The following is a 23576-nucleotide window of genomic DNA, read 5'->3' as shown; positions in this document are numbered from 1 at the left end:
CTTTAGGGGCACCTGGCTGGCTCAGTCAGTTAAGCGTCTGACTCTCTCTTTCGGTTCAGATCACGATCTCAAGGTTTGTGGGTTCAAGCCCTGCATGCGGCTCCATCCACACTGACAATGCAGAGCCTGCTTCAGATTCTGTCTCCCTCTCTCTCTGCCCCTCCCCCACTTGTGCACGCGCGGGCGCTCTCTCTCTCTCTCGAAATAAATAAAAATAAACCTTAAAAAGCTAGCATTCAAAGAAACCAACCAAACAAAAAACATTAAATACGTGAAAACGACTGTGAGTCAACTTAAAGAGACTTGTCCAGGATCACACAGCATATATATCATCAGCAGAGCTAGGATTGAAAGCCAGGTCCCTGGCCTTAAGATGGACAGAGTTTCTACTTTGTAATACCTACCGGGAAGTGACAATAAACAAGTCTACCGTATGTGTAGTCCTTAGTAGAAAACATTATTAAAGAAGCAATGGTTCGTGAAAGTTTGGGTACCCAGGCTTGGTATCATGACATTTACATGTTTCCTTTTATAGGCACATTTTTCTAGCTAAAACTATGAGCTTGAGACAAAATCGTTTATATTAACGGTTAATGAGGAAAGTTAGGGTATTATTCAGGGTTGTCCAGAGAAACAGAACCAAGCGAATATATACATATAAAGAGATTCATTATAAGGAATTGGCTCACATGCTTGAGGACACTGACAAGTCCCAAGATCGGCAGGGGGAGCGGGCAAGCGGGAGGCCCAGGAGAGCGGATGGTGTAGTTACAGTCAGAAGGCCAGCGAGCTAGAGACCCTAGAAGAGCCCGTATTTCAGTGTGAGCCCCAAGGCAGGAGAAAAACGTGTCCTAATTCGAAGGCAGCCAGGCAGGAGGAATTCTTTCTCACTCAGGAGAGGATCAGTCTCACCGGCTTTAGGGAGCGAAATCTGCTTTACTCAGTCTAGCGATTTAAATGCTAATCTTATCCAAAAACATCCTCATAGAAACACCCAGAAAAGAATGTTTGACCAAATATCTGGGCACCCTGTGGCCTAGTGAAGTTGACACATTAAACTAACCATCACAGTAGGGGGGCCTGGGTGGCTCGGTAGGTTGAGCGTCCGACTTCGGCTCAGGTCATGATCTCTCACATCAGGCTCACTGCTGTCAGCTTGTCGGCACAGAGCCCGCTTCAGATCCTCTGTCACCCTCTCTCTGCCCCTCCCCTGTTTGCGCTCTCCCCAAAACGAAATATTTAAAAAATAAAAATTAATAAAAATTAATTAATTACCCATCAAAAGGGAGTATTGCCCAGATGCCACGTGCATGATTATAAAGAAAAACATCATTAAAAGAAATTGAATTCCAGAGCGCCCGGGTTTCAGATTCTGTGTCTCCCTCTCTGTCTGACCCTCCCCCGTTCATGCTCTGTCTCTCTCTGTCTCAAAAATAAATAAATGTTAAAAAAAAATTAAAAAATAAAAATAAAAAAAATAAAACTAAAAAGCTCCAAATTCTTTGACCCAGTCATTTGATTTCTAGGAATTTAACTTTTAACATTACCACGAGGGGCACCTGGCTGGCTCTGTTGGTGGAGCATCTGACACTTGATCTTGGGGTTGTGACTTCGAGCCCACGTTGGGTGTCAGAGCTTACTTAAAAATAAAGTCTGAAAAAAAGACAATTACCGTGAATTTCCACAGAGACTTACGTATAATGATATCCATCAAATAACAGGAACAATGGAATTGAAACACCATTACAATTGCCAAATCACGGTATATCCACACAATACTCTTCGATATACCTATGTCAGTGAGGATACGATGGATTATTCTGCCGTAACAAACGAACCTAGACAACCCAGTGGCTTATCAAAATAAAGGTCTATTTCTCACCTGTGCTGCATGTTCAACATGGAGTGGCAGGACTCTCAGCACCACACAGACATTTTGAGACAAAGGCGGATGGAAAATCCATCACAGAATGACCCCGTCACTGGGCAGAAAAAGAAATACATTGGTGGATGGCCCATGCCAAGTCTCCTACACTTTGGCCCAGAAGTTTATTCCTGATTTTTGTGGCTTTTTTCTGAAAGAGGGCACAAGTGAGCGAGGGGCAGAGAAAGAGAGAGAGAGAGAGAGAGAAAAGCAGGGCTCACCCAATGCGGGACTCAAACTCACAAACCGTGAGATCGTGTCCTGAGCCAAAGTCAGATGCTTAGCCCACTGAACCACCCAGGCACCCTGTCCTTTTTTCTTATACGCAAAGGCCAGAGTTAACCAGGTAGCCCTCTCTAACGGCCCAGGGTAAGTGGAAAAGCGAGCTTAATCTGTTGAACGTAACTTCAGGTTTATAAAAAAAAAATATCATGTTCCTTTTTTACTTAACACACTGTTGAAAATATTCTTTAGTTGAGCGGTTCACTTTTATAAAAACATCATTTTTGAATAATTATCCTTTGGCTTTTGAGATCCAGTTTAAACTTCTCTTTGTCTTTATTAGTATTCACCGTAGTCAGACACCATGTAGGTACTGAGGATACAGACGTGGACTTGATGACCCTTACCCTCCACAAGTTCACAGTCAAATGAGGGAGAAAAGTGCACAAACTCAATTGCAAGGCAGCACTGGTACTGTGACGTGACACGTGATGGGTGTGCCAAAGGGAAGGAGGGTTCGAGAATGCTAACAATGGGAAGATATTTGTACAGCAGCTTATAACATAAAAGGTCCCCGAAAGGTCTTGGGTTTTGAAACCTACCTTTTTTTTTAAAGCTGCCTTACTTCCAGCCTGGTAAGATTTTAGAAACCTCATCTACACAAGTGATGAAGTTTTAGGGTGATGGGGGGGCAGTTTGGCACCAACGGTCAAGAAAGAATTCTTGAAGACGTCTTTGGTGCAAAAAGGTGATTCTATTAAAGCAGGGGGACAGGACCCGTGGGCAGGAAGAGCTGCCCTGGGGGGGTGACGGGTAACTCGTTATATACCCTCGGGTGGGGAAGGGGTCAGGGGTAGAGTAAGTGTCTAAGGAATTCTGGAAGCCAGGTTTCCAGGACCTGGAGGGGCTAGATGATGTTAGGAAAACGCCATTCATTACCGTTTAGTGAAACCTCAATCATGAGACCCTTCAGGTGTAGATCAGGGGCCGTAAGCTTGGAGTATGATTGCCTGCCTATATCTTGGGGGAGCTGAGAGGAAGGAATTTTTATGTGTCAAAGGGGACTCACAGGATCCTGGGGGGTCAGGATAACGTTAAGCCAAGATTCCCTTTTGCCCCCAGCAAAGTGCCGTCATCGAGGCAGCTGAGCTCCTAGGGGAAGGTCACTCTGCCAGTTTCAAGGACCTGTCAGTGGGCTGCAGGCAGTAAGGGAATTTCATTTTTCACTTGCCTTAGTTTCCCACATCACCATGGCGAGCGCCGAAACCCCTTCCATCTTGATGAGGGTGATATGAGGGCTCCAGGAAACGGAGTCTACGGGTTTCTGGGGATCAGGCTATGGATAAGACTGCCTCTTTCCTGCGGTTTACCAAGTTCTCCGTAAACTGAAGGAGACTCCTGTCCTGCAGGACTGTGATCTCTATCAGTCAACCAGCTGCTTTCTTTCGTTTCCCCTGTTCTTGGGCAGCCGGGAGAGTCTGAGGAATATCACACGTTTCCCACCTGGGGAGGGGGGAGGGTACTGTTAGCCTGTACTTTGTCCTCAGCTTGCCCCAGGCTCCCTGGTCACAAGTAACTGGGGACTAGATTAGACAGGTGCCCTAAAGCTAGGGTCGAGGAGTCCTAGGATAGAGCCGCAAGTACCCAGCTGGGCTGTACCCTGGATCCCGCACCACATGCCTAGTCTCTAATGATACCTACTTAGCTTCTTCACTGGACCAATTTTGAACCACAACACGCAAGGCTTAGGCTCTTAGAAGGCCTGCCGATTGTGCCTGCTACCTTTTTTTTTTTTTTTTAAGGTTTTATCTTTAAGTAATCTGTACACCCAACGTGGGTGTACTCGTGGGTGTACTCGAACTCACGACCCTGAGATCAGGAGTCGCATGCTCTACTGAGTGAGCCAGTCAGGCGCCCCCAGGTCCCTGCTATCTTGTCATTTCCACCAGAATGTGCATAGCTCAGATATCAGTATCAGCCCCAACTGAACACAAATTCACTGCGTCGTCTTTGGAAACCGTGATTTGGACCACTGACTGCGTTTGGGGGTAATAGGCAGAGAAGGTCAATTCTTTCGGAGGATCTCACCCCTTGTAGAGCCAGCATACTCCTCGATTCAAGCCATCTTGGCTGTACCATCGTTCGCAACTGTTCCTTACGAGACCAGAGGTGTGACTTGTGACCAGCGTCCCATTAATATTTCTCGTCTTCGCCAAACACATCTACAGCCATTTCAGGGTAATGGCTTATTAAACTGGCACGATAATGATTTCTGAACACAGATTGTGTTCACAAGACATGTGAAATCGTTTGCATCTATAAAATGTGATTATCTTTAGATTGCTCATTTCGGAGAAAAACATTCTGTGCTTAGCACAATGAGAGATTACCCCGCAACTCCTTACTGTTTCTAATGGTTAATGATGCAAACTAATAATGCCCTAGCATGGCATTCATCATTTCAAGATGGATAGTGTAAGTGGAAAAATGTTGCCAACTTAATAAAACGTATATAAAATATTAGTTCAGGCGGCTGTTGCAAAAAACAACAACAAAAGAAATGCAGCTGGATTAACAGGAACTGACTACACACATTTTTCTCGAGTTGGTGGAGAAAGTACCTTCACGGCCACAACCATCAGGTCGAGAGGTCAAGTATTTCTCTCGTACTTTTTTTTGTATCTTGAAAAAATTTTGTTCACGTTTGTATTTATTTTTCAGAGAGAAGCAGAGACAGACCGTGAGCGGGGCAGGGGCAGAGAGAAAGGGAGAAGAATCCCCAGCGGGCTCCAGGCTCCAAGCTGTCCGCACGGAGCCCGCCACAGGGCTGGAACTCAAAAACCATGAGATCGTGACCCGAGCCGAAGTTGGACGCTTAATCGACTGAGCCACCCAGGCGCCCCAGAGGTTAGTATTTCTTAAGTATTTAACTGCATAATAAGCACACGGAGCCTGCTAACATTTGTACGAATGGCAGTCCATTCAGGATTTCGAGACCAAAAAGAAGCGTACAAAAAGTGTGTGTGTGTGTGTGTGTGTGTGTGTGTATGTGTGTGTGTGTGGAACAGCTAGCTATCCAATAGACTAACAGTAATAAACGTTCATGGGCAATAATTTTATACAATAACATAGAACATTAGGTTTCAATTTTTGAAAGACAATTTGCTTATGGAGTTTTTCTGGATTAAAAGCAAAACTAATGTTTTATGCATTCAGATTTAAATGTAAAGAAAGGCATTTATTTCAGTCTCGGGAATATGCTTCAGGTTATTTTTTAAATCTTTCTTTTAACATCACCAAAGTATACTCTAAAGCAGAGGTCTGCAAACCCCAGCCTACAGGCCAAATCCAGCCTACCACCGGCTTGAAGGTTTAGTAGAATACAGCCGTGCCCGTTTGCTTATGTATTTTTTTCCTCACGTTACGACGGCAGTGTTGAACCCTTGTGACAGAGTCCAGACGACCCGACCCACAAAGCCCAAGACATTTACTATTTGGCCCTTTACAGAAAAAAGCCTGCTGGTCGGTCCCTCCTCTAGAGCTGCATTGTCTAGTAGGTAGGCGCTAGCCACAGGTGACTATTTACATGTAAATTAATTAAAATGAAATAAAACATAAAACTCAGGTCCTCAGTCACCCTACCAGCACCATTGTCATCAGCGAGAGTCTGTTAGAAACGCGCAATGTGGGCTTCCTACCGAACAAGATCTCCAGGCGATTCCTGTGCATATTAACAACTGAGATACCAGTTCCAGAGGCACGAGGAAGAGGGTAAAACGAAAGGGAGCGGATGACTTAGTAAGGAGAGGAAAGTGCCATCGTCTAAGGGGAATAAAACACAGAAAAGTCTCCCACCACACGACTCTGCTAACTAACCACCTGGCCTTCCCGAGCACCTGCTGTGCGCAGGCCCCAGACACCGAGCACTGTACATGGGGGGGGGGGGGGGGCATCCTGGCCAACGTCCAGAAAGGCCAAGGCCTTTAACTCTTGTGTCGTTGTTGCTGTGACCACTGCCGGTAGTTTTAAGGCTCCTGATGATGTCATGGTCTGAGGGACTATGCGCACATATGTGGCTGAAGGCAGACCAAGGAGCTATTTCTTGGTGTTGGGGTGTCTTCAACCCAGGGCTCAGTTTCTGTCCCTTTCCCCCAACTCCGCGGAGAGCAATGGGTCCGTAAGACTAAACTAGCGGGAATGCCTTCTGGCTTTCGTTTTGCTCTGTTTTGTTTATTCTGGGTTCAAAACACTAAGACTAAGGAGGAGTGAGTGAAGTCTTCAAAGAAGTCTATTCTGCAAAGGATCCCAGTGCCAGAGGCCAAGGCCGATGCATAGGAGTAAGGAGGATGCAGGTGTCGGTCCACTATCCAGAGGGCCTGCGTGTCACAGCTGAAGGCCAGGGGACCCGCCCACTCTGCGAGGGGTCCCGGCACGGGGCTCTGTTGGACCAGTGATTTTCAACCAGGCGGACAAGAGAGTCACTGGAGGTGGGAGTGAGGGTGGAGGAGGGAGCAGTTTCTGTAGTCCAAGAAAGCAAATTATGAAATGATCTTCACCTAGGAATTTAGAAATTTTAAGTCACAATCAAGGACGTGGAGAGCTATTTGTGTTTCTTCAAACGCGGTATGAATTTTAAAATGTTAAAAGTCTTTTTTAGGTAGAGGTGGAAATGGCTTCACGGGGTTATCCTCGTGACCTTGGTGCAGTTGCTCTGGTCCAAGGTCTAACACTTGGCATTGAGGACTCAGAAACCTGAGTGAGTCACATACGGAGGGCAGAGGTGAATCCACTCATCGCTCAAGAGTGCACTTGTGTTAATCAAGCTCACAAGAATAATGTATAAACCCAAATGCCAATTTATTAATGTAGAATGAGAAATATGTCACAGGAATGAAATCGTTGGCACAGCTAGTTCATTTTCCTCCTTTTCTCCCTATCGGTATTTCTACCTATAATTCAAAGTATGATCTGCATGTCAATTTAGCATACAGGGAGACTTACTGTCACAGGACCCGGATCAGTTTAAGAACAGCATATTCTTTCCCTCCTTCGGCAAACATACATTTGAATCCAAACCTTAATCAAGTGATTATTTTGTGATTTTTATGGAGTCAGCTAAAGATAACCGTTTGTATTGCTTCCGCGGTATGAACTACTTGCTAAAGAAATAGGAAAACATGCTCCCGTCATTGCTTTCATTTGTGCATTTGCCCGTTCATTCAACATACGTATCTACCATGTACCAGGCTCTCCCTAATAGGCATTAGGCTATGCAAGTGTGAACGAAACAGGCCCCAAACCAAACTATTCTCACGGAGCTTATATTTTAGATAGACAATAACATAAAGGGAGACCAAGCTGGGAAGGGAGATGGAGACTGGTGTGGGGGGTGGATTTTGCACCGGTGCTCAGATAAGGGTTCAGAGATCAGCTTCTCCTGGCTTCCTTAGCTAGCCATCTCCTTCCCCCATGTAATGCATGACCCATTCTTTTTTTTTTCAACGTTTATTTATTTTTGGGACAGAGAGAGACAGAGCATGAACGGGGGAGGGGCAGAGAGAGAGGGAGACACAGAATCGGAAACAGGCTCCAGGCTCCGAGCCGTCAGCCCAGAGCCTGACGCGGGGCTCGAACTCACGGACCGCGAGATCGTGACCTGGCTGAAGTCGGACGCTTAACCGACTGCGCCACCCAGGCGCCCCATGCATGACCCATTCTTACTTGAGCGGCATTCAACGGTGTGAGTGAAATCCTGAAGTCTGAAAAGCTATTCTGTCTCTTTAAGGAAATTCTCAACCTTGCTGGCGTTCTAGAATCCCTTGGGGAGCTTTTAATAAAACACCTGGGCCCCACCCTGGTTCAATGAAATAAGAACGTCTGGTAGCCAGCCTGGGGCATCAGTATGTTTTAAAAGCTCCCCAGGTGATTCTAATATGCTGCCAGAGCTGAGAATCTCAGCTCTAAGGTGACTTTGCTTTGATACAATGTATGTTGAGCTTAAAGTTTAATTCCTCAAAGGCAATTTTCCTATTTTGGGTGCAACATACCTTGCTCCTCCAAATTCTTCTGCAGGAAAATAAAGTGTATGCTCTTTAAACCGCTGCGTGCAGAACAAAGAGTTTTGATGGCTATGGTTCAATACCCTTTTATCAATTGCTAAAACAGGATCGGAAAAGACGTACCGAAGAATCATTGAAAAACATGAAGTTGAAAAATATAAAAATAAAAACGCTCTCCAAAACTAGGATCTCCCCTTCCTGGCAGATTTCTTCCTACCAATAATAACAGCTCCCACTCTTGGTTCAGCAGGCTCCTCGGTATTAAAGGTTGCACCTCTTTCTCCCTCGGAGACCAGAAGATTGAGTTAGTAATCTAGCTGCAGTCGCATTTAGCTATTGATTTGTTTCAGCTCCAAGACAGGCACTGCGTGGAGAATTACAGCACTTGGTTGCTGGGGACTGAGGAGATTTCCACAGACCTTCTACCAGGGAGACTGTTTACAGGAAATTCACAAAGCTCTAATGCAGACTACTGGCGGCTAATTGCGTAATTAATACAGCATAGACCAGATCTGTGTCACAGAAGTGCAATGCAAGGGTTCCGTGTGAACCAGAGCTTCAGAAAGGAAATGTTGCTGATATACATACGAAAGCAATGGGAAATAGGGTGGTGGAACTGGTCGAACAGCTTATCACGCTACCTGGTCGATCTGGACCTTGCCAACGATGGCATGAGCTAGGAGACCCCAAATTTGATTCACCCCAAAACTAACACCTGTCAAGATGTGCTCATGAGAAAGTTGACATTTAGAACCTGGCTTGGCTTCTCCTGGGATATACGGGGGTTGGGGGGTAAAGGGAAAGCTCTCCTTCAGAGGAACAACAGAAAGCACGGCCCGCGGAATTTCACCGAGAACAGGCACAGCAGAGAGGAAAACAATGGGACCTTCAAGTACAACAGCCACGCCTTGAGGCTCTCCTCGCCTCCGGTTTATTGCCTTTGTCCCTTCCCTTGAAAAGAATTTTTGCTCCAAAATGTAGAGAGGAAGAAACAACTGGTTTGGCTCCGGGTCACACGTCATGAAAGCATCTTCTGGGTGCCCCAGTGGACAAGATTACCCCTCTGTCAAAATGGGGGGGGGAATCTAGTTGGAGATTCCTACAACAACTCCCCACTCTACTCTGGGCCCTCGAGTCATCTGAATGAAAGGGGGAGAGAGGGCAGAGGAAACACGTGTGTTACGTGCTCACAGTGTGCCAGACGTTGGACTTCTGTTGATGTAATCTGTGGTGGGTTGACTAGGGCCCCCTCCCAAGTTCATTGCCCATCCAGAACCTCAGAATGTGACCTGATTTAAAAATAAGGTCTTTGCAGATATCGTTGGCTAAGGACCTTAAGACGATAGGACACTGGAATAAGGGTGATCCCCTGATTGAATGACTGTCGTCCTCTTAAGAAGAGGAGCGGACACGGAGGCAGAGGCTGATGTTCTGGGACCGCCCCAAGCGGGAAGGCAGGAGGCGGCATTCTCCCTGAGAGCCTTCGGAAGGCTCTGCATGGCCCGGCTGACCCCTTGGTTTTGGACTTCCGGCCTCTAGATCTGTGAGAGAAGAAATTTCCGCCGTTGTAGGCCATCTAGCTTGCGGTAATTGGTCAGCGTGGCCCTAGGAAACGAGTACACCATCCAGTCCCAAAACAAACGCATGAGGAACACCTGTTTATCCTCTTTCCAGTAGGTGAGGAAGCTGAAGCCAGGCAGCGGTGGAAAACAATTGAAATTCCTACCTGTCGGGCCCTAAGGCTTCTTCCCTTTTCAGTAACAGACTCCCGCTTGTGGAATAAGAAAAAGCCTTCATCAATTGCCTTCGGAGCCTGCCCGTCTCAAGCTTTAATGTGCATACGAATCAGGAGGGGGGGAGGGGGGGCTTCTTAAAATGCAGCTGCTGAGTCCCTAGGTCTGGAAGGTGCCTAATAGTCGACATTTCCAACATGGTCCGAGGGGCAGCACTTAGGTAGCACTTTAGACAGCAAGGACCTAAACTGGTGGCCAGAAAAGTATTTCTGCGAAGAGTCAAGATTGGAAATACACCGGTTCCCCCCACTCCATCCACGGGGGACACCTTCCAGCGGACCCCCGGCGGCTGCCTCACACCGCAGAGAGGATCAAACCCTATCCAGACCGCTTTCGCCTATATATGCATACCTATGATAAATTTAGAAGTTAAGTACAACAAGCGATCAAGCATAATACCCAACAACAAACAATTACACTGTGATAAAAGTAATGTGAATGTGGTCTCTCTCTCTCTCTCTCTCTCTCAAAAGATCTCACTGTACTGTACTCACCCTTCTTCCCGTGATGATGCGAGGCCATAAAATGCCTGCGTGACGAGGTGAAGGCCGAAGGCAGTGTGATGCAGCGTGAGGCTTCTGTTGACCGTCTGACCTTCTGACCTCTGACCCCGCAGGAGGATTGTCTGCTATTGGCCACTCCACCGTGGGAAGCTGAAGCCGCCCAAAGCAAAACCTTGGCCGAGGAAGGCTCTGGCACTTTGGGTTTGGCGGCCTTCCGGTCTCCATTGCGGCTACTCAACCCCGCCGTCGGAGCTTCAAAGCACAGAAACAACACGTAAATGGGCGGACATGGCTGGGTCTCATTAAAGCTGTTCGTAGATGTCAAATTTTCCATTTCTCTTCATTTTCATGTGCCCTGAAATATTATTCTTCCCGTTTTTAACCACTAAAACATGTAGAAAAAAAATTCTGAGCTTGTGGGCAATCACAAAAGATGTGGCTTGCTGGGTTTGGCCTACAGTCCATGGTTTGCTGACCCCTAGTCTAAATTATTCATTAATACCTGGTTGCTGCATGGTATGGAAGGGATTCTCTCATTTTTAAAGAAGGCGGCATATACGAAAAACGCCGTGGTGGGATTGGAAGAACCCTGGGGTAGGGATGAGAACACCTACGTTTCAGGGGTGCCCCGGTGGCTCAGTCGGTGGAGCATCTGACTTCGGCTCAGGTCATGATCTCGTGGTTTGTGAGTTCGGGCCCTGCGTCTTGCTCGCTGCTGTCTGTGTAAAGCCTGCTTCCGATCCTCCTCTCTCCCCCTCTCTCTGTCTGTCTCAAACATAGATGAAACATTTAAGAAAAAAAGGTTTAAAGAAAATCCAGGTTTTAAACACCACCTGCTCTCCTTATTAGCAAATGACTTCTCTGACCTGCCTCCTTTTTTCATTTCTTCACTGGAGTTGATGATAAAACCTGCCCTTCTTATCTTCCTGGGTTGATTGCTGGTTACACAGTAAAAGAGATTCCTTAACTCCCCTTTCTTCCTGTTCTCCCACCCCTGGCTTTCTGCAGTTTTGCATATGAATTTACTCCCTTCAGGCAAATTAGCCGAGATGAGAACATTAATTTAAGAGGACTTGTGTCAACATCAATCTTAGAAAAAAGGTGTCAGTGCGCTTTGAAGGCCTGTGCACCGTGAAATTAAAACCACTGGAAATAGATACACATACGCCTGCAACAAACAAACGCCAGGCCAGAGAGGCCTCTGAGAGGGTACAGGGAACGGTGGCTAGGTGGCCGGGGAAGGAGAAGGGATTATGGGGGCTGCGAGGCAGAAACAGGCAAAGGGAATAGGGAATATAAGGAAACGAAGCCAGAAACAAGGGTGGGGGCTGAGGACGCAATCCTTCCGTTATCAGCACTGGGGCCTATATCCTTGGGGAGATGACTCTGTGTGTACAACTTGGGTACACCATATGCATTTGAACCCGACATTCCCATTCCGAAGTCACCTTTCGGAGCCAGCAGAAGCATAACTCAGATTAACACTTTCTTCCGATGAAGTTCATCTTGATTAAATTCCTCCTCCACTGGCCAGCCACAAAAATGAGTCAGGACACATCCGACCCACATTAATTAATTGCTCAGAGATAACCTCTAATTTGGAGGTCTGCCTCTTATCTTGGCTGGTGGGAAGTAAACAAGGCATGGTAGCCAGGTCAAAGAAAGACAGCTTATACTCCAGTTTCTAGTAGTAAGAGAAATTTGACCCTGGAGAGTGGGGGAGAAGTGATTTGTTCTAGCTGGGGCCGAGGGAGCCAAGCTAATGGAACACAGACCAGGCAGAGAACACGTCTTACATTCGGTTCAGCAAGCCTTTCCAGAGCACTTATCATGCATCGGGCACAGCGCAACACCTCATCTCCGTTAATGGGTTGAAAGAGAAGAACATGGCTCATCTCCCCCAAGGAGCTTATAGTCTAGAATGAGAGACAGCCATGCCAATAAATAACCGTAATACAATACGTAACATACGATGAAAATAAAAACATCCAGAGGTGCCTGGGTGGCTCAGTCAGTGAAGCGTCCGACTTCGGTTCAGGTCATGATCTCCCAGTTTGTGGGTTCGAGCCCCACGTTGGGCTGGAGCCCGCTTCCGATTCCGTGTCTCCCCCTCTCCCTCCCCCTCCCCTGCTTGTGCTCTGTCTCTGTCTCTCAAAAATAAACGTTAAAAATTCTTAACAAAAAAAAAAGTTAAGAAAAAAACGAAAACATATATACAAGGTTCAGCGACAGGAGTGCATAGAGGTGATTGATCCTAGCCGGGGTCGAGGGAGCGAGGCTAATGGGACACAGGCCAGGCAGAGAACACCCAAGGAAGGTTTTGAAAAAGAACAGCTAGTGCGCACAGCGGGCTTCTTTCGTGCCAGGCCACCAGTCAGTCTCCGCCACTGGCCTGGACCGAAGACCCGTACCTGCAGGAGGTGTGGATCAGCCCCGTCAGGCTACGCGTGCCCCGAAGGCCCACTGTCTTGAAGAGAACGGCAGAGACAGAACGAGAATGAATGAAACGACCGGGGAAACAGAACCGGAACAGAAGAGATGGGCCGAGCAAGCGAGAGAGAGGAGAAAGGCTGACGGCTCAAATGGGTGTTGACAAGGTTGCTCTCCGTCACGTGGTCTTCGTTCGACCGGCGCCTGGAAGCCACTCACAGTCGGCCTCGGAGACGATCGCATTGGCACAACTGTGGTGTATTTCCAACAGCAAGCCGCCCCCCAATAGCTGATTGGACCACGTAACCCACCTTCAGCCCTGTGGATGCCAAGGCAGTGAGTCAAACATGCTCAGCGAGAAGCAGCATTAAACCAACAGTAGCAAATTGAAGCCTGGGTCCCCCGAGCGTTTTCCAGGGCCTGCCTGATGTGTGTGACGCCCCGCCGTCCTCGCCCCCCTCGGACTCCAGAAGATGCCTCGGTATCTCGCCGAGAACTTCCCTGGGCCTTGGCCGGTGGTATTTCGAGGTAGAAGTTTCCGTTAGTTGCAACCAAAAGAATCTTACTTAAAGCGGAAAAGAGGAACCTGGGCAATCGTTTTTCAGGAGGCTGACTTTTCAGCGGGCCCCCATGTTCCTGAGTGAAGCTTTTGTTTCACTCACAGCAGTGTATTCTGACTTGGCAAAACCTGGCAGACGATACAACTTTTTCACAGAGGGGTATAACGTTAAAGAATAAGAACTTAAGTGCTTTGGGTAATATGATTTAACGTTTCTCTTTCTGCACCATCTTCCCTATTTTTGGATCCCCGTTATAGGACTGCGGGTTTTAACAATTGCAGGTTAAAGAGAGAGAGGCAAGCAAGAGGCAGTCATATAGTAAAGATTCCTTTGTGTATGAAACTCAACCGAATGTGCTCGATTCAACCACTTAAAGGCTCCTTTTTCCCCATGATGTTTGCCCATGAAACAACCAGACCCAGTTGCCACTTGAGGAAAGCTCCCCCAAGTACTAGAGGGATTTTCACATGTGTTCAGTTTTTCCCGAAGGTCCTCATTGTGTCCTATGTGTAGTACGAACAATGGAGAGAGAAGAATCTTTGAGATTGGCTTTGGAACCCGTACTCAGGCACGTGAGAGTGTATCCAGGTCTGCTGGAAGCTGGGGCTCTTTATTCCACCTCGTTCCGTGTGCCTCGTAGGGCACGTTGCGGGAGTAGGTAAGGTCCTAAAAATGAAAATGCCGTGTCATCTAACATCGCGTAAGGATGAGGAATTAGAGGAGAAAACGGGTAGGGTTGATGGGGAAACTGGCACCTGCCGACTCATCTGACGTCTCCTTTAGCCTGCAGAACAATCCTGCGCCTCGGTATTTTCACTCCTCGTGTTACAGATGACAAAATGGAGGCGTGTTAAGGCTCTTAAATTACGTCAATAATCATAACAGATAAAACAGCTTTCCCATGCTAAAATGTTATTTTCCATGTCTCAACATGGGTAGCTAGGAGAACCCTTGAGCACCGCGATTCGATAATGAGTTATTCCACGATGGAATCAACTAATGAGTATCCACACTGTCCCCCGCATCGAGCACCCCCTCTGTGCTACTCCAGCCGTGGGAGCTGATTCCAAATTGCCCGCTTGGATGCGAAAGCTTGTTCAACTGATTCAAAGACGAGTCAAGTTACAGGACAGGGCCTTCGATTCTTAAATAAGAGGATAAAGGAAGATAATGCCACACGTCTGCGAACCTTCCCAGCATGCCTATTTGTTCTCAATCGTGTCTGCACGAAAGGTGCCCAGCAGAGCAAGCGAGTGGCGATTGAAATCCATCCACAGTTCTGCTCACCAAGCCTGGCACGATGGCCTGGAGCTACCTCCTCCCAGAAGGAGCATTTTTCTGCCAGTCTGCACAAGGGCACCAGTCACCGAGTTCTGTGCCCCATGGAGCCGCATAAGCCCGGGAAGGGTGGCTTCTACGGATTCACGGTACCCTTGCAAAGGCACCCTATCGACGAGTGGCTCCCCGCTTCTTTCAAAGGCACATGCTTTTCTGTTTTTTTGGTTTTTGATCCCTGCCCCCCCCCCGCCCACCAAAGCACAGCCTAATCCCAGAGTAAAAGCATCTCTTGTGCAAGGAAAAAACAAAAACAAAAAAACACACCTGTGTGTCGTTCATACCTGTCAGGCATCCCCAAAATAAGATTTTCAATACAAGAGGCTGATCTTTGGAGCCGGGAAAATCACAGAAACCTAACTGCAGAGACAAAGGCAGTCCTTTGCTTCTGTTACCTCGTAAGAAGCCACTCGACGTGGGCCTAGGTGAAAGGGGACAAGTCCTCTGCGATGACACTCTGCTCCTCTTGTGCAAGGCTCTGTGAGACAGCCCTTGATCCTACCCATGGAGCACATTGTAAGGCTCTGAGTCTGTCCTTTACTTAGGAATTTGAAGTGTGGTGGGGCTGGGAAAGGCAAGAACAAACCCTGGGGAAATAGAGGCAGCCCTCCAGATCGAGACTCTCTAGATGGGACACCAAAGTGTCAGTTTTCCTCATGGTATTGGTCTTTCATGACCAGCTCTTGTCTATCCTAATGACAGCTTTAATAGACCTTTGCTCCTGACTGACTTTAAAAATATATACATACAGGGGCACCTGGGTGGCTCAGTCGGTTGAGTGACCGATTTCGGCTCGGGTCATGATCTCACAGTTCGTGAGTTCGAGCCCCGCCTTGGGCTCTTTGCTGACAGCTCAGAGCCTGGAGCCTGCTTCGGATTCTGTGTCTCCTCTCTCCCTGTGCCCCTCCCCACTCACGATCTGTCTCTCTCTCTCTCAAAACTAAATAAACGTTAAAAAATTTTTTTGAAAAAAAAAGTTAAATAAAAATACATACATAGAGGTGATTCTCATCCATTGTTATGAACTGCATGTTTGTATCCCCCCAGATTTCATATGTTTAACTCCTACCCTCCAATATGATGATATCGGGAAGAGGGGCCTTTGCGAGATAATTAGGTCGTGAGGGTAGAGCCTTCATGATAGGATGCGTGCCCTCACCAGAAGACCTTGCTTCCTCTCTGTTCTCCACCATGTGAGAATACAAGAAGAAAATGGCCACCTGCGAACCAAGAAGCAGGCCTTTACCAGTCCCTGGGGTCGCCATCACTTTGATCTTGAACTTCCTCGGAAACAGGAGAAATAAAAGCTTGTTGCTTAAGCCACTCACTCTGCTGTTATCAGTTATAGCAGCTAGAACTAAGACATCCATATTGTAATCGACTTTATGTGGGAGGGAGCAGGTAACCAGGGCGTTGAATATTGCGCGTAACTGCAGCACGACTATGGGAATGTGGTACTTACGTGACGTGCAGGAAACGTTGAACACAGCAGGCTTGAGATCGCCATCTTTGGGCTGCTTGGCAGAGTTGGCCATTGGCTGGAATCTGGGAGCTCGTATTTGGGGAGGGTTCCCACCGGTCCCTAATTGAAAGTATTGGCTCGCTGGGCCTGAACTGTTTGTACAAACGCTATGGTTAATGCCGAACATCTGCTTTCCTTCTGGGAGTCTAGAATGCTGGTACATGCCGGGCCAAGGGGACCTCCAATACCAGCCCATTACACGCTTTGAACACTGAATCTCTAATGAGCTTCCCTGGCAGACGATAGTCTCCACGTGTTGTCACAATTTCAGGCGGGAGGAATTACCGGCATCCTCTGGGATGAGCGGATGGCTCCTCTGGGAGAGAGCGCTTTGACAGCGTTCCAGGTTTCCTCTAGACATGGCACCCACGCTACTCTCCCCTTTGCTGATTTTGCTTTGTATCTTTTCACTACAGGAAGTCATCGCTGTGAGGAAGAATGTATGCTGAGTCCTGTGAGCCATCCTACCAAATCATTGAACTGGGGGTGGTCTTGGGGACCCTCAACATATGTAAACACCAAGTGTCACGGGGGGTAACAGAAGGAAGGAAACAAAAGAGATCTGCTGACCTAAACAACCAAATACTCACACACACACACACACACACACACACACACACACACACACACTACCTTTGGGGGCGTCTGGCTATCTCAGTCTGTAGACCGTGCAACTCTGGATCACAGGGTTGTAAGTTCGAGCCCCATGTTGGGTGTGGAGATTACTTAAAAATAAAATCTTGAGGGGCCCCTGGGTGGCTCAGTGGGTTAAGCTTCCGACTCGTGGTTTCGGCTCTCCCCTGCTCATGCACTCTTTCAAAATAAATAAAGCTTTAAAAATTTAAAATAAATAAATAAATAAGTAAGTAAATAAATAAATAAATAAAAACTTAAAAAAATTCTTTCAAACCACTGAATACATGTTCATTTCTATCCTGTTTATTCTTTAAATGTTTAGAAGTAGCTTACGATAAGAATATGAATAATAATACAGCATGATCTCATTATGTAAAAATATACACATGGGCATAGGGAAAAAGACTGGAAGGGATACATCAAAACATTAACAGTTGTTTTCTCCAGATGAAGTGATAGAATTCTAATGCTTAGTTTTTTTCTTTCTCTTGTGTTGAACTGTATTTTCCACATTTTCTACAATGAGCACATATTGCTTTTATAATGAGACTAAAAAAAGATTACATAAATTGAATGTTAAACATAATTAAGAATAGGAAAATCAGACAAAATACACAAAAATGCAGGAAGCCATGACTAAGAGAAAAACATTGAAAATAGATGTACAGACTGTTGGGGCGCCTGGGTGGCTCAGCCGGTTAAGCGTCTGGCTCTTGATTTCAGCTCAGGTCACGCTCTCACTGTTTGTGAGTTTGAGCCCCATGTCCGGCTGCACACTGACAGTGCAGGGCCTGCTTGGAATTCTCTCTCCCTCTCTCTCTGACTCTCCCCCACTCTCTCTCAATATAAATAAACATTAAAAACGAAATAAAAGTAAAAAAAGAAAATAGAGGTATAGACTGTAAAGATCTCTAAAACTGAACATTTCTGCCCTCACATTTGACTCTGAGTTCCATGACAATGAAGACAAAATAGAAACATAGTTCAGTCATCAAGAGAGCATAGTATTTCTATCACCGTATATCAAGTAATCACAAACTCAGTGGCTTCAAACAATATCTGTGTATTAGCTCACAGTTCTATAGGTTAGAAGTCTTGCTGGGTTCCTGGTGGCAGAATTTCATTCCCTGTCCTTTGTTGGACTGAGATCTCAATTTCCTTGCTAAATGGGCTCCTCTCTCTTTAAGCAAGCAATAGTGTATCAAATCTGTCTTGTGCTTCAAAGCTCTAACTTCTCTGTCTCTAACTTTAGATTTAAAGAGCTCATGTGATTAGGTCAGGACCACTCAGAGAATCTACCTTTGTTAAGATCAACTGTTCATGGGGGCGCCTGGGTGGCGCAGTCGGTTGAGCGTCCGACTTCAGCCAGGTCACGATCTCGCGGTCCGTGAGTTCGAGCCCCGCGTCGGGCTCTGGGCTGATGGCTCAGAGCCTGGAGCCTGTTTCCGATTCTGTGTCTCCCTCTCTCTCTGCCCCTCCCCCGTTCATGCTCTGTCTCTCTCTGTCCCAAAAATAAATAAACGTTGAAAAAAAAAAAAAAATTTAAAAAAAAAAAAGATCAACTGTTCATAGGGACGTCTGGGTGGCTCAGTTGGTCAAGTGTCTGACTTTAGCTCAGGTCATGATCTCACGGTCTGTGGGTTCGAGCCCCGCGTCGGGCTCTGTGCTAACAGCTCAGAGCCTGGAGCCTGCTTGGGATTCTGTGTGTGTGTCTCTCTCTGCCTCTCTCTCTCTCTCTCTCTGTCTCAAAAAATGAATAAACATTAAAGAAAATCAACTGTTCATATAACATAACTGAATCATAGGAAAGAAATCTATCATATTCACAATCATATTCACAATTGTAATTCACAATTACACGGGAAGTGTACATTCACCACCAGGATGTGGAGAATCTTGGGGACTCATTTGGAGTTCTGCCTTCACCTAGCATGTATAATTTTGTATATTTTGGAAAAGATGGAATTTAACCACTTTGCACGCATGCATAGTCTCTCCCCTCATTCTATGCCCAGAGGAAGTCCTAGGGGGATGCACACAGCGGCTTGTGTGAACACCCAATACATTCAAATGCTCAATCCTCATGTTTTATCTTTTAAGGAAATACACTGAAAACAAGCTGCGAAAGAGGGAGAAATCGGCTGGAGACGGCAGGAAGGACAGGTGCTCTGGGGCAGAATGGAAAATGATTGACATAGGACACAGCCACAGGTTGGGGGAAATGCAAACTTAATCAAGAGTCTGAAACCAGGGATGCCTGGGTGGCTCGGTCGGTTAAGAATCTGACTTCAGCCTATGATCTTGTGGTCCATGGCTTGTGCGTGCGCTCGCTCTCTCTCTCTCTCTCTCTCTCAAAAATAAATAAACATTAAAAAAAAAGAGGTCTCAAACCAGATTTTCAAGGCTTTGCCCCTACCCTCTACCTAGTTCTGTGGACTTTGCTAATTCCCTTTCTTCCCCCATATAGGCCTAGTTTTCTTGTCCTTTCTTTTCCTTTTTTTTTTTTTTTTTTTCTTGTATAAGGAACAATCTAAATGATAGATCCAAGTGATGTCTCAGCTTCCTACTTTGGACTACTGCATAGAAGTCAATGGTAATTGTGCCTTGTTTTCCAAAGTCTGTTTCAGAGTCCAGAAGAATTGGTGTCACCTAGGAGCTTGTTGCAAATACAGTTTCAGGGGCGCCTGGATGGCTCAGTTGGTGAAGCGTCCAGCTCCTGATTTCAGCTCAAGTCATGATCTCGCGGTTTGTGAGTCCAAGCCCCACATTGGGCTCTAACACTGGGAGTGCAGAGCCTGCTTGGGATTCTGTCTTTCCCACTCTCCCTCTGCCCCATTCATGTTCTCTCTCTCTAAAATAAATAAATAAACTTAAAAAAAAAGAAATAAAGTTTCAGGCCCCCAGACCTACTAGATGAGAACCTGCTTTACAAGCAGATCACTGCATGATTCCTGAAAGCTTGAGAAGGGGTACTTCAGAGCCTTACTGCTCCCTTTGTGAATTCTGCTGCACAGACTCACCGAAGTCCCAAGGACCTGGGACCTGTAGCCCTCTGGTGTGCCCCTTCCCTTACTTCCGCCTCTTCAAAAATGAAAAGCGCTGCTAATCGACACGGAACTGGGGTCGTGGCTATAAGCTCAGCTCACTTTAAGAAGCTACGATCTGGGCGCCTGGGTGGCTCAGTCGGTTAAGCGGCCGACTTCAGCTCAGGTCATGATCTCACGGTCTGTGGGTTCGAGCCTCGCGTGGGGCTCTGTGCTGACAGCTCACAGTCTGGAGCCTGCTTCCGATTCTGTGTCTCCCTCTCTCTCTGCCCCTCGCCTGCTTGCTCTCTGTCTCTCCCTCAAAAATAATAAACATTTAAAAAAAATTTATATAAAAAAAAAGAAGCTACAATCAAGGCTCTCTTCTCCCCGTCCAACAGACAGCCGCATCTTCTTGTGCAGGGCCAGCCATGTCCCCGACACACGATGGTGAAGGCCAAATTAAATGGATTTGCCATATTGGGTGCCTGGTCACCAGGGCTGCTTTTAACCCTGGCCAAGTGGATATTATCGCCGTCCATGACCCCTTCATTGACCTCAGCTACATAGTCTATATGTTCCAGTATGATTCCACCCACAGCAAATTCCACAACACGGTCAAGGTTGAGAATAAGAAACTTGTCATCAGTGGAAGGCCCATCTCCATCTTCCAGGAGCAAGATCCCACCAACGTCAAATAGGGTGATGCTGGTGCCGAGTATTGTGGAGTCCGGTGGGGTCTTGACCACCATGGAGAAGGCCGGGGCTCACTTGAAGGGTGGGGCCAAGCGGGTCATCATCTCTGCCCCTTCTGCTGATACCCCCACATCCGTGATGGGTGTGAACCAAGAGAAGTACGACAACTCCCTCAAGAACGCCAGCAATGCCTCCTACACCACCAACCGCTTGGCCCTTCTGGCCAAGGTCATCCGTGACAACTTTGGCATCACGGAGGGACTCATGACCACAGTCCATGCCACCGCTGCCACCCAGAAGACTGCGGAGGGCCCCTCTGGGAAGCTGTGGTGTGATGGTGACGGGCTGCCCAGAATACCATCCTTGCTTCTACTAGCACTGCCAAGGCTGTGGGCGAGGTCATCCCTGAGCCGAATGAGAAGCTCACTGGTATGGCCTCCCGGGTCCCCACCGCCAACGTGTCCATCGTGGACCTGACCTGCCGCCTGGAGAAAGCTGCCAAATACTATGATATTAAGAAGGTGGTGAAGCAGGGGGACCTGGTTGGCTCAGTCAGTTAAGCGTCTGACTCTTGAATTCAGCTCGGGTCATGATCTCGTGGTTTCCGAGATCAATCCCTGTGTCGGGCTCAGCAGTGATAGTGTAGGGCCTGCTTGGGATTCTCTTTCTCTCTCTCTCTCTGCCCCTCCCCTGCTCATGCTTGCTCTCTGTCTCTGAAAATAAATAAATAAGCTTAAAAACAAAGAGAAGGTGGTGAAGCAGGCATCAAAGGACCCCCTCAGGGACATCCTGGGGTGCACTGAGGACCAGGTGGTCTCTCGTGACTTTAACAGCGACACTCACTCTTCCACCTTCCGTGCTGAGGCTGGCATTGCCCTCGATGACTGCTTTCTCAAGCTCATTTTCTGGGATGACAACGAATTTGGCTACAGAAACCGGGTGGTGGACCTTATGGTCCAGATGGCCTCCGAGGAGTAGGAGCTCCCTGGACCACCAGTCCCAGCAAGAGCAAGAGGAAGAGAGAGGCCCTCCCTTCTGGGGAGTCCTTGCTCTAACTCATCATCCCCCAACACATTGAGAATCTCCCGACCTTACATAGTTTCCGTCCCAGACCCCCTGAAGAAGGGGAGGGGCTTGGGGAACCCTACTTTATCGTGTACCATCAATAAAGTATACTGTACCCAGCCAAAACAAAAACAAAAACAAAAACAAAAACAAGAGAAGCTATAGTCAAGATGTTCCTAAAATTCATATGGAAATGCAAAGGACCCAGGGTTACCAAAAAAGAACGACCTTGGAAGACTCAAGTTTCCCAATGTCAAAACTTGCTACAAAACTCCAGTAATCAAGAAGATCTCGGGGTTCATGAGCTCCAGCCCTGCTTTGGGCGAGCTTGAGCCCAACTCCAGGCTCCAACCCTCTGTTCTTCCCCGTCTCCCTCTGTTTATGCACCTCGCAGGATTCTCTTTCTGTGCCCCTTGCTCACTCGTCATGCTCTCTCTTTCTCTAAAATACATAAATAAAGAGATAGGTTGGTAGGTAGGTAGGTAGGTAGGTAGATAGATAGATAAAAGATCATCCAATGGGGAAGGAACAGACTTTTCAAGAAATGGCACTGGAACAATTAGGTATCCACATGTTAGAGAATGAGTTTGGTCTCCTACCTCACACTATAATCAGAAATTAATTAGGGCTCAGGCAGTTAAGTGTCCAACTTCAGCTCAGGTCACGATCTCACGGTTTGTGAGTTTGAGCCCTGCATCAGGCTCTCTGCTGTCAGTGCAAAGCCTGCTTCTGATCCTCTGTCTCACTCTCTCTCTCTCTGCCCCTCCCCTGCTTGTGCTCTCTCTCAAAAATAAAGAAACATTAAAACAAAAAAGATCTACTCACTTAAAAAATTAATTAAAAATGGATCAAAAATTGGGGCACCCGGTCGGCTCACTCGGTAGAGCATTCAACTCTTGATTTTGGGGTCATTAGTTCAAGCCCCACATTGGGCATAGAGCCTACTTAATAAAAAAAAAAAAAAAAAAAAAAGGATCAGAAACCTAAATGGAAGAGCTGAAACTATAAAACTCTTAGAAGTAAACATAGGGGTGAATCTGAATGACTTTGGATTTGGCAATGGTTTCCTAAATTTCACACCCAAATCACAGGCAGCAAAAGAAAAAATAGATATGTTAGGCTTGATAATATTTAAAACTTTTGTGCATTGGGGCACCTGGGTGGCACGGTCGGTTAAGTGTCCGACTCTTGGTTTTGGCTCAGGTCATGATCTCACGGTTTCATGAGTTCAAGCCCCACACGGGCTCTGTGCTGACAGTGAGGAGTCTGCTTGGGATTTTCTCTCTCTTCCTCTCGTTCTGCCCCTACCCCACACGGCACCGTCTCTGTCTCTCTCAAAATAAATAAACTTAAAAAATAAAACTTAAAAAAGTAAAATGAAACTTTTGTGCATTGACAAACACTATCAAGAGAGTGAAAAGACAACCCACAAATGGGAGAAATGTTTGCAAATCACATATGTGGTGAGGGTTTAATAGCCGGAATATATCAGGAACTCGCATAGCTCATCAACAGAAAGAAAAACAACCCAGCTGGAACTTGGGCAAAGGATTTGAATAGACATCGCTCCAAAAGAGATACGGAAATGTCCGATAAGCCAATGCCAAGACGCTCCACACCATCAGCTATCAAGGAGTTGTAAATCAAAACTACAATGAAGTAACGCTTCACACTCACCGGGACAGTTAATAATAAAAAAAAAAGAAGCTGAAAAACAACAAGCGTTGGCAAAGATGAGGAGAAATTGGAACCCTCCTCCGCTGCGTATGGTGAGAATGTAAAATGGCGCCCCCTAGGTGGAAAATTGT

At 46.8% G+C, this 23576-nt stretch overlaps 1 pseudogene; it reads left to right on the top strand.

The window, feature by feature from the left end:
• Positions 1-20385: 20385 nt before the first annotated feature.
• Positions 20386-21681, top strand: LOC124513986 (glyceraldehyde-3-phosphate dehydrogenase-like; annotated as a pseudogene).
• The last annotated feature ends 1895 nt before the right edge of the window (positions 21682-23576 follow it).

This window comes from Lynx rufus, unplaced genomic scaffold, assembly GCF_022079265.1.
Source record: "Lynx rufus isolate CCGP_SWC_20201006 ecotype Redwood Valley unplaced genomic scaffold, mLynRuf1.p SCAF_19, whole genome shotgun sequence".
Classification (NCBI taxonomy): domain Eukaryota; kingdom Metazoa; phylum Chordata; class Mammalia; order Carnivora; family Felidae; genus Lynx; species Lynx rufus.
The sequence above is the reverse complement of the archived record's forward strand: the minus strand, read 5'-3'. Positions and strand labels throughout refer to the sequence as shown.